We start from the raw sequence: 11,487 nt of genomic DNA on the forward strand, positions 1-11,487 counted from the left end.
AAGTATGAAAAAAAAAACAAAACCCTTCTTTTTGCTTATGAATCTTTTGCCTGGGGTTGATAACTTACCCATCACTATTGACTGTAATATCTGTGTGTGTCATAATATTTTCATGTAATTTTTTATTGGCTTGACAAAATCCTTTTTTTTTTTGGAAATTGTTTATGCTGCTCTACTATTGATGACTTAAATATGTAAATTTTCGAAAAACGATTGTTTCGAAAATTATAATTTTTTCTAATTTTTTCAAGGATTAGTTATGAGGTGTTGTGATTGAAGATAGGCGTGGTATTGTAGCACAACATTATCTAACTTGTAATCATTTGTCTTCTGATTTCCAATAACGAAAAAGGATAACAAAGAAGGATTTACACAAATTTCTATTTGCAAATATTTTTTTAAAATTGTCTATCAATATAATTGTTGGAAAACAATGGGAGGTGCCCTTAAATAGTTATGGTTTATGGGCATGTTATAGATTAGATCATTAATTTTTATACCCTCCACCATAGGATGGCGGTATACTAATTTCGTCATTCTGTTTGTAACACCTCGAAATATGCATCTGAGACCCCATAAACTATATATATTCTTGATCGTCATGTCATTTTAGGTCGATCTAGCCATGTCCGTCCATCTGTCCGTATGTCTGTCTGTCTGTCGAAAGCACGCTAACTTTCGAATGAGTAAAGCTAGCCGCTTGAAATTTTGCACAAATACTTTTTATTAGTGTTGGTCGGTTGGGATTGTAAATGGGCCAAATCGATCCATGTTTTGATATAGCTGCCATATAAACCGATCTTGGGTCTTGACTTCTTGAGCCTCTAGAGGGTGCAATTTTTGTCTGATTTGACTGAAATTTTGCACGTGGTGTTTTGGTATCACTTCCAACAACTGCGCTAAGTATAATTCAAATCGGTTCATAACCTGGTATAGCTGTCATATAAACTGATCTTGGGTCTTGAGTTCTTGAGCTTCTAGATTTGACTGAAATTTTGCACGTGATGTTTTGGTATCTTTTCCAACAACTGTGTTAAGTATGTTTCAAATCGGTTTATGTTTTGATATAGCTGCCATATAAACCGATCTTGGGTCTTGACTTCTTGAGCCTCTAGAGGGCGCAATTCTCGTCCGATTTGACTGAAATTTTGCACGTGGTGGTTTGGTATCTTTTCCAATAACTGTGTTAAGTATGATTCAAATCGGTTCATAACCTGGAATAGCTGTCTTATAAACCGGTCTTGGATCTTGACTTCTTGAGCCAATAGAGCGCGCAATTCTCATCCGATTTGGCTGAAATTTTGCATGAGGTGTTTTGTTATGACTTCCAATAACTCTGCTAAGTATGACGAAAATCGGTACATAACCTGATATAGCTGCCATATAAACCGATATGAGATCTTGATTTCTTGAGCCTCTAGAGGGCGCAATTCTCATCTGATTTGGCAGAAATTTTGTACAACGGTTTCTCCCATGACCTTCAATTATATATTTGATTAAAGTTTTATTAAAAATGCACTTACTTTCTTTTAAAAAAATCCGCATTTACTTTTTAGGCAACCCAATACGTGTCCAATATGGTCTGAATCGATAAATAGCTTGCTACAACTCCCATATAAACCGATCTCCCGATTTTGCTTCTTGGACATGGCTAAATCGACACAAATATGCTTTGTAGGGTCTCATATCAATATTTTGATGAGTTGCCAACGGTATGACGAATTTAGTATACTCTCATAGATCCTAAATCCTATGGTGGAAGTTGTAAAAAAAGTGTACAAGTCTTAAGATTTTATTAAAGGTACGAAGTATAATAAAAGTGAGATATGGAGACAAAATAATGTCTTCATTTTTAAAAAAAAAAATTTCTAAAAATTTGTTGGCATACTTTTAAATTAAAATCTTGTTTCCATTCCCCCTCATTGATCTTAAAAGCCTGATGTTTTTATTAAAATCGAATACAATCCACGCACTATGGGAATTTTCTTCATTTTATGCATCAATGGGTTTTTGATGAACACAACAGAAAAAAACCCACACTGACATAAGCAAGAAAATCTCTATTTTATTTAGACATTTTTTCCCAAAAACTATGTAACCAAAAAAAAACTCCTCAAAACATGATGTCCTTCTGTATGTTAAAAAGAAGATACAACATGAGTAGTGCACATGGAAATTGATGGATGCATGACAGGATATTGGGTGCTCTTACAAATGTTACTCTAGCCAAAATTACATTCGCCTGCTCTGAGAGATGAGTTACCCAAAAAAAAAAAAGTTGTGGGGTGCTAATCTTTTGCCAGGACATGCATGTGTGGCTGCCTTACAAAAGTTTTTCTCATGTTATTGTTGATGTAAGGGATTTTGGAGGTTTATGGGATTCTTGATGGCTGTACAACTATTCACAGTTCTACATGCTTTTGAAGGAAAATGTTTTCGATATTCACCCAATGGCAATATCTCATTTCCAAGCTAGCCAAATGTGTTAATCTATTAGTGTTATTATAGGATTAAATCCGCTTTCAATGTTTTATGTTGTTATTGCAAAATATATTCCCTGAGGATTAGCTTCGCGTACTAGTGGTCTTTTTGGCGAAAATTTCTCTTTGATAGTTGGCGGTTTATGCCATGCTTCAATGACTTCATTTTAATCTAATTATAAAAGGTCAGTGCAATATTATTTTAGATTATGGGAAATATTTCAGTATTTGCTAATTTACAAGGAAAATGTTACCACCACCATAGGATGGTGAGGAATACTAACACAATGAAAAAATATATATATTTAAATCAGCACCAATTTTGATTAAATTTAGCAGAGGTTTCCAGTTGAGTAATAAAACACTTTATACCGAATTTCATGCAAATCGGTTGACAGTTTTAGTAATAACGCCTTAGTGTAAATCGGGCGATCATATATATGGGAGCTGTATCTAAATCTGAACCGATTATTACCAAAATTAATATCGCTTGTCTTTGGGCTAAAAAAGATATACATGCAATTTTTCGAGATGATTGGTTAACAAATGCAATCTTCATTTTAATTACAACAAGTAAAAACGTGCTTAGTTCGGCCGTGCCGAATCTTGGGAACCCACCACCTTGGATTCTGCTAAAATTTAAGAGCTATGTCTGCTTATAGACCGATTTGGACCGTACTAGGCACAGTTATTGAGAGTCATAACACAAAATTTCAGCCAAATCGGATAAAAATCGCGGCTTCCAGGGGCTCCAGAAGTCAAATCAGGACATCGGTTTATATGGGAGCTATATCAGGTTATAGAGCGATTTGGACCGTACTTGGATCAGTTATTGGAAGTCATAACAGAACACTATGTGCGAAATTTCGGCCAAATCGGTTGCAAATTGAAGCTTTCAGGGGCTCAAGAAGTCAATTTGGGAGATCGTTTTTAACGGGAGCTATATCAGGTTATAGACCGATATGGACCATACTTATCACAGTTGTTGAAAGTCATAACAAAACACTATGTGCAAAATTTCAGCCAAATCGGATGAAAAAGTCAGGGGCTTAAGAAGTCAAATCGGGGGATCGGTTTATATGGGAGGTATATCAGATTATAGACCGATTCGAACCACACTTTGCTCAGTTGTTGAAAATTATAGCAAAACAATATGTGAAAATTTTCAGCCAAAATGTAGGCTTCCAGGGGCTTAAGAAGTCAAATCGGGGAATCGGTTTATATGGGAGCTATATCCAAATCTGAACCTATATGGCCCATTTGCTATCCCCATTGACCTACATCAATACTATGTATATGTGCAAAAATTTCAAGCGGCTAGCTTTACGTGTTCGCTATCGTGATTTCGACAGATGGACGGACATGGCTAGTTCGACTCAGAATGTCAAGACATCAAGACTATATATACTTCATGGGGTCCTAGATCAATATTTCGAGGTGTTACAAACGGAATGGCTAGATTAGTATGCTCCCATCCTATCGTGGTGGGTATAAAAACGACATAAAAGTTTCGTTATTTGCACAAAAAATGTTCTCCCTTATAGCATGGGACGGTCTAATATATATTCTTGATTGACATTTTGAGTCGATCTTGCCGCCCGTCTGTCGAAAGTAAGATAACTTTCAAAGGAGTTAAGCTAGCCGCTTGAAATCTGCGTTAAAACTTCTTATTTATGTAGGTCGGTTGGGATTGTAATTGGGCCAAATCGGCCTATGTTTAGATATAGTTTCCATATAAACCGATCTCCGGATTATACTTCTTGAGCCTCTAGAGAGCGCAATTCGTATCCGATTTGGTTGAAATTTAGCACTATGACTTTTTCTGTGAAATTCAACAGATGTTCCAAATATGGTTTCGATGGGTCCATAACCTCATATAGCTTCCGTATAAACCGATCTTCCGACTATACTTCTTGAGTGTCTGGAGGGCGCAAATCCTATCCGATTTGGCTGAAATGTTGCAAATATGGCCTGAATCGCTTCAAAACCTGATAAAGACCACAATCTCCCGATTATACGGTGACTTCTTCCACATACGTGCTTAGTATGACTGGAGTCGGCCAAAAAACCTGATATAACTCCCATATAAACCGATCTCCCGATTGTACTTCTCAAGCCTCTTAAGGGCGTAATTCTTATCTGATTTGGCTGAATTTTGTATTGTGACTTTTTCTATAACATGCGTGTGAAGTATGGCTTAAATCGGTTTAAAACTTGATATTGCTCCCATATAAACCGATTTCCCGAATGAACTTCTTGAGCCCCTAGACGGCGAAATTCTTGTATGATTTGGATGAAATTTTGCACAACGACTTTTCCTATGATACTTGACAAATATGGTCTGAACCGCTCCATAACCTGATATAGCTCCCATAAAAACCGAGGCGCAGTTCTTGACAGATCTGGCTGATTTTATACCATGACTTCTACTATGGTCTCCAACATCCTAACCTATTATGGTTTGAATCGGTCCATAACAGAATATAGCTTCAATAGTATAGCGATTCTTATCCATTATCCTTCCTTTACCTATAAAGAGATACCGGAGAAAGAACTTTACAAATGCTTTTGGGAAAAATTTGCTTGTCGAAATTCGGCAATTTTTTACATTCAAAAATATCCAACAAAAGCATAATAAAAAAAAATTTCAAATGTGTCGCAAAATGCATTGAGCAGGCGGAAAAAATTTCATTAAAATTTAGTATTTAAGAAAAATTTTGAGGTGGTCCTGGTCTGATCAAAATTTTTTCTCTGTAAAATATTATAAAATTTTAAAAAGGTTTTAGTAAAATTTTGTGTTTAGAATTATTCGAAACACAATTTATATTTTTTCTATAGTCAAAATCATTTTGGTGCCACCCCCCGGTTTGGTGACCAATTTTTCAGCTTTAGATAAAGCTCTCATATTTATATATTGCCAAAATTTATAATTGTAGGGTAGGTGTTATATAGTCGGCTCCGCCCGACTTTTGTCTTACCTTGCTGGTTTTATTTTATTTTATATTATTTTTTTTTTATTTTATTTAAATTTATTTAATTTCCTTTTATTTATTTTATTATACCCACCACCGAAGGATGGGGGTATATTCATTTTGTCATTCCGTTTGCAACACATCGAAATATCCATTTCCGACCCTATAAAGTATATATATTCTTGATCAGCGTAAAAATCTAAGACGATCTAGCCATGTCCGTCCGTCTGTCCGTCTGTCTGTTGAAATCACGCTACAGTCTTTAAAAATAGAGATATTGAGCTGAAATTTTGCACAGATTCTTTTTTTGTCCATAAGCAGGTTAAGTTCGAAGATGGGCTATATCGGACTATATCTTGATATAGCCCCCATATAGACCGATCCGCCGATTTAGGGTCTTAGGCCCATAAAAGCCACATTTATTATCCGATTTTGTTGAAATTTCGGACAGTGAGTTGTGTTAGGCCCTTCGACATCCTTCGTCAATTTGGCTCAGATCGGTCCAGATTTGGATATAGCTGCCATATAGACCGATCCTCCGATTTAGGGTCTAAGGCCCATAAAAACCAAATTTATGGTCCGATTTCGCTGAAATTTGGGACAGTGAGTTGTCTTAGGCCCTTTGACATGTTTCTTTAATTTGGTCCAGATCGGTTCAGATTTGGATATAGCTGCCATATAGACCGATCCTCCGATTTATGGTGTAAGGCCCATAATAGCCACATTCATTATCCGGTTTTGCTGAAATTTGAGACAGTGAATTGTGTAAGGCCCATCGACATCCTTCGTTAATTTGGCTCAGATCGGTTCAGATTTGGATATAGCTGCCATATAGATCGATCCTCCGATTTATGGTGTAAGGCCCATAATAGCCACATTCATTATCCGATTTTGCTGAAATTTGGGACAGTGAGTTGTCTTAGGCCATTTGACATATTTCTTCAATTTGGTCCAGATCGGTTCAAATTTGGATATAGCTGCCATATAGACCGATTTCTTGATTTATGGTTTTGGGCCCATAAAATGATCATTTATTGCCCGATGTCCCCGAAATTTGGAACAGTGAGTTAAGTTAAGCCCCTTGACATACTTCTGCAATATCGCACAGATCGGTCCAGATTTGGATATAGCTGCCATATAGACCGGTTCAAATCTAGGTTTTAGGTTTTGGGGCCATAAAAGACGCATTTATTGTCCGATGTCGCTGAAATTTGAGACAGTGAGTTTGGTTAGGCTCTTCGACGTCCTTCTTCAATTTTGCCCAGATCGGTCTAGATTGGAATATAGTTGCCATATAGACCGATCTCTGGATTTAAGGTTTAGGGTCCATAAAAGAGGCATTTATTGTCCGATTTCGCCGAAATTTGGGACAGTGCTTAGTGTTAGGCTCTTCGACATGTTTAGTCAACTTGGCCCAAATCGGTCCAGATTTGGATATAGCTGCCATGTAGACCGATATCTCGATTTAAAGTCTTGGCCACATAAAAGGGGCATTTATAATCCGATTTCACTGAAATTTGACACAGTGACTTATGTTCGGCTTTTCGACATCCGTGTCGTATATAGTTCAGATCGGTATGAGGTATATAAGTATAGGGTATGAAATTTTCACTGAATTTTGGTGAAAGGTGGTTTACATATATACCCGAGGTGGTGGGTATCCAAAGTTCGGCCCGGCCGAACTTAACGCCTTTTTACTTGTTTTATTTCATATGGGCTTAATTATCCTAATTAACCAAGGCTGAAGAAGGCTACGTGGCACACGACAAAAATTTCAAAATTGTAACGCTGCATAAAAAAGGACAAACTTTTCTAATAAAAACCCTGTAAAACCAATTTTAGAAAGAGGCGCATATAATTACAATCATAATTGAACATTTTGTAATTGTGCGATTAAAAGAAAACATGTCATTTGGAAAAAAAGGACATCCACTCAAAACATGAACATCATTTTCTTTTTTTATTTTAAGGGAAAAAAGGATCAATTACAAAAACAGAAGTTATTCAAGAGCAAACAAACAAGTACCCATACAATTGAATGTTTTTGAAATGGTTTCTATGTATGGTTTTATGGCTTACTCCTACTCCACCCTCTGGGGTTGTTCTTTTTTCCTTCACTCAATGTTTGTTTAACTAAAGGAATTTGAATTCATAAGGTTACAAAAAAAAAAACAAGACACGATTGTGAAATGTGTCATATGTTTACACGTCAATTTACCGGTTGTAATGTAGTATGGGGGCGAAGGACAACACGAGCCTTGTGTCGATCATGGGATGAGCGTGTGATAACATATTTGAATGAGCCTTTTGGCCTGTTATCCTTTATGTGCACTACACCCTCAATTAAACACTAGTGCATAGTTATTTGTGTCTAGTGAATGTCCTTCACAAATACTGTTATTATAATTTTTGTAAACTATGCTGCAACTAATTGCAATGAATTGTAACTGGGCTTAAATATTGTCCTACCTTTCATTAAACATTGCCCTTCTTTCAGCTCAGAGAGGGTGGTTGCTATGCTTCAAAACCAAACGCCATATGGTTGATGTTTTCAAGAACGGCAACGATTTTATCTCAAATGCTTTTTTATTGAACTTTATCGTTTTCTGTTACAGATAATTCTAATGAGGGTCTTCAAAGTGGTTGTTTTTTCTATAAATTTGTAATGAATTTGAATTGGTTTGAAGAAAAACGAAAACCTCTGAAAAGAACATCCAAAATATAGGAAGGATTGAATGGGTTTTGTAAAAAATAAACTAAATTAGGACACTGTTAATGAAGTAATTTTGTCATTAAAAATCAATTAGGGTATGCTGTACTAGATTTTAATAAAGTAATTAGAATGTATCGGTTTGGTATTTAAATATTCAAAGAACTTAATGCGATCCATTTGGGGGAGGGTATATAAAATACGTTCCGAACGAATTTAAAGCACTTCGAATGGTTTTAGATTTGAAACATGAAATTGGAGTTCCCTAACGAGAAATTATCCTTTTGTAATCATTTTCCAATTAAAATTTGGCAAATACATGCAGAGGGCAAGATCTATAAGCTCAGTTTACTATTGACTATCAACGTGTGCGGTAGTTAATTAAACAGCTGATACAAAAAGGAAAATAAATAAAACAAACCAATTTGTTGGAATTTATTTCCATTAAAATGAACAATAAACGTAAACAATATTGGGGAAACAACCCACGATTCAAAGTTCCTAAGACTATGGATAGAAACTCTAATCGTTTCAGTTGTTTATCTGATCTCGACGAAAGTGACGACGACAGTTCCATAATGGATGCAAACCAAAACATTTCTATTGAAGATAAGATTCCACCAATTATTGTAGATAATTGCCATAGCTTCAGTTCAGTTATCAAACTTTTTGGTACCAAATGCAATTATAAGAGGATGTCAATTGGAACAAAACTTGTGCCGAGTACCCTAGCATATTATGATGAAATCATAAAATATCTGAAAGAAATGAAAATGAAATTTTATACTCATCCAGTATTGGATAGAAAAGCTTTTAAACTGGCCTTATTTGGGCTTCCACAGCTGGAGACTGCTTTCATAATTGAAGAGTTCAACACGAAGTACAACATTCAACCAACGAAGGTTACAGAGGTTAAAACCGCTCGTTCCAACGTCGACGACGCATTATACATGCTTGAGTTTGATCGCACTAAAATTTCGAAGAGAGAAGTTCGTAAAATACGCTACGTTTGTGGAATCGTCGTTTACTGGCGAAACCCACAAAAAAGATCCAGGGGCCCCACACAATGCTCCAAATGTGCCATGTTTGGCCATGGTTCCTCAAACTGTTTTAGAGATAATGCGTGCTTGGGTTGTGGTGGGCCCCACGACTATTCAGTATGTCAATTACAAAAAGCCCCCAAGGATGATGCTGTTGTGTACAAATGTTTTAATTGTGCTAAGAGGAATTTAAAACATGTAAACCATCGTGCGGATGACCCACGTTGCCCTTCTCGAAAGGAGTATATGGAAATTCGACAAAAGGTAACTGCAAACCGAAAATATAACAAATTTATTCCGTCTCAAGACTTTAGCATGTCAAATGACGACTTTCCATCTACAAGTCGTCAAGCTGCGCAATTTCAAGTGCCTTCCTGGCCCAAGAATGACCACAACAGTAAAAATGTTCCATTATCGAACTCGAACAATAGAACTAATGACGATTTGTCAAACGATAAAATTATGGAAATATTTTTCGAAGCAATAGATGCATTGGAAAAATGCACAAATAAATTTGATAAAATGAGAGTACTAGGAAATATGCTTCGTCATGTCATATAATCCTAATATAATAAATCGATTAAATGTTATGCACTGGAACTCACAAGGCATATCGAATAGAAATTCTGTTATTGAATTGGAACATTTTTTGCACCAAAAGCAAATCCACATAGCCTTAATTAATGAGACTTTTTTAAAAGAGCATCATAAATTCAAAATAACCAACTATAAAATATACAGAGCCGACAGACCAACGCACGGTGGAGGCGTACTAATTGCAATTAAAAACAAAATACCACATCAAATATTGCCTCATATCCCAACATACGAATTGGAAAACATTTCGATACTAATTAACATTGACCATAGACCAATAAGATTAATTGCAGCCTATAGCCCGAAATATACAGCCAATTTTGCTCATGACATAGATAAAATGACATCTATATCAGAAGATTATTTAATTTTTGGAGATTTAAACGCGCATCATAAAAGCTGGAATTGTTTCCACAACAATTCTGCCGGAAACTGTTTATTCAATAATCAACTTCAATCGAATTTTTACATCTATGCGCCTACAGAATTCACCAGATATCCACAGGGAACATTGGCGAAGCGCCCTTCAGTTGTTGACATTTTATTAACAAATTCCAGCATTAATATTTCACCGCTTGAGACACATCCAGGTGAGCTCCAATCGGATCATGTTCCCATCACATGCCAAATATACGGCCAAGTTTCTGAAAGACGAATTTTAGTACCACAACTAAAACTTGCTGACTGGAATGCCATACAAAACTGGGCTGAAAATAAAATACAAAGCCTTAGCATAGAGCCTTTAAATATCTCATTAACAAATATTGAAATTACCTTATCCCGAATAACGAAAATTATCCAAGGCGCCGCAGAAAAGGTTCCAAAAGTCGAAAAACAAGCTTGGCAGCAACGATTGTCTCGATTAACTATATATTTAATCGGGCAAAGACGAAGATATACCAGAAAGTTACAAAGATCCAATAATGTTCAAGAAAGAATCTACCTTACATGTGTCTTGAAAAAGCTGTCGAAACTGATCAGCTGGCACACTTGTCAAGACAGAAATAACAGCTGGAATAATTTTCTACAAGGGTTGCCACCTGGTAGGAAAAAGTTTTGGGCAATAACGAAGGCCATAAAAGGGAAAAAATGCTCAGTTGGAAATTTAAAATCAAACGGAACTGATGTCTTATGCAACACAGATAAAGCAAACCTTATAGCTGACTCGTTTGAAAATGCACATAAAACCACTTTGAGTTCACATTCCTCTGTTGAAGGTAAGGTTGAAAAACATATTCAATGGTTAAATTCACAACGAATTCCAAACACTGCAAATGAAGCACTTACGACTAGTAATGAAATCAAATTAATAGTTAGCCAATTAAAAAATAACAAAGCCGCTGGAGTCGATGGCATAAAAGCAATATTTTTGAAAAAAATGCCTGAAATATTTTTTCATAAACTGGCCATCATTTTCAACTGGTGTATTTTAAACGGTTATTTCCCAATGCAATTTAAAAAGGCGAAAATTGTTCCAGTCTTAAAGGCTGGCAAAGACGCAAAGCAAGCAGCTAGCTACAGACCAATCAGCATTTTATGTGTTCTAGATAAAGTATTTGAGAATGTTATACACTCCAGAATTGTAGAGTATTCGGAGAACAATCGTATTATTAATAAGGAGCAATTCGGATTTAGAAGAGATCATTCTACTATTCACCAACTTAAACGAGTTTTAAATTATATTAAAA

General features: G+C 35.9%; 1 long non-coding RNA gene across 1 annotated transcript; it reads right to left on the reverse strand.

Moving 5' to 3' along the window:
• Window positions 1-10,192: 10,192 nt before the first annotated feature.
• LOC131997368 (uncharacterized) lies at window positions 10,193-10,752 on the reverse strand. The gene is made up of 2 exons (XR_009398224.1): window positions 10,574-10,752; window positions 10,193-10,506 (listed from the first exon to the last, which is right to left on the reverse strand). It is a non-coding gene; the product is annotated as an uncharacterized LOC131997368 (long non-coding RNA).
• Between the last annotated feature and the right edge of the window lie 735 nt (window positions 10,753-11,487).

The sequence above is a fragment of the Stomoxys calcitrans genome, chromosome 4, assembly GCF_963082655.1.
Source record: "Stomoxys calcitrans chromosome 4, idStoCalc2.1, whole genome shotgun sequence".
Lineage (NCBI taxonomy): Eukaryota > Metazoa > Arthropoda > Insecta > Diptera > Muscidae > Stomoxys > Stomoxys calcitrans.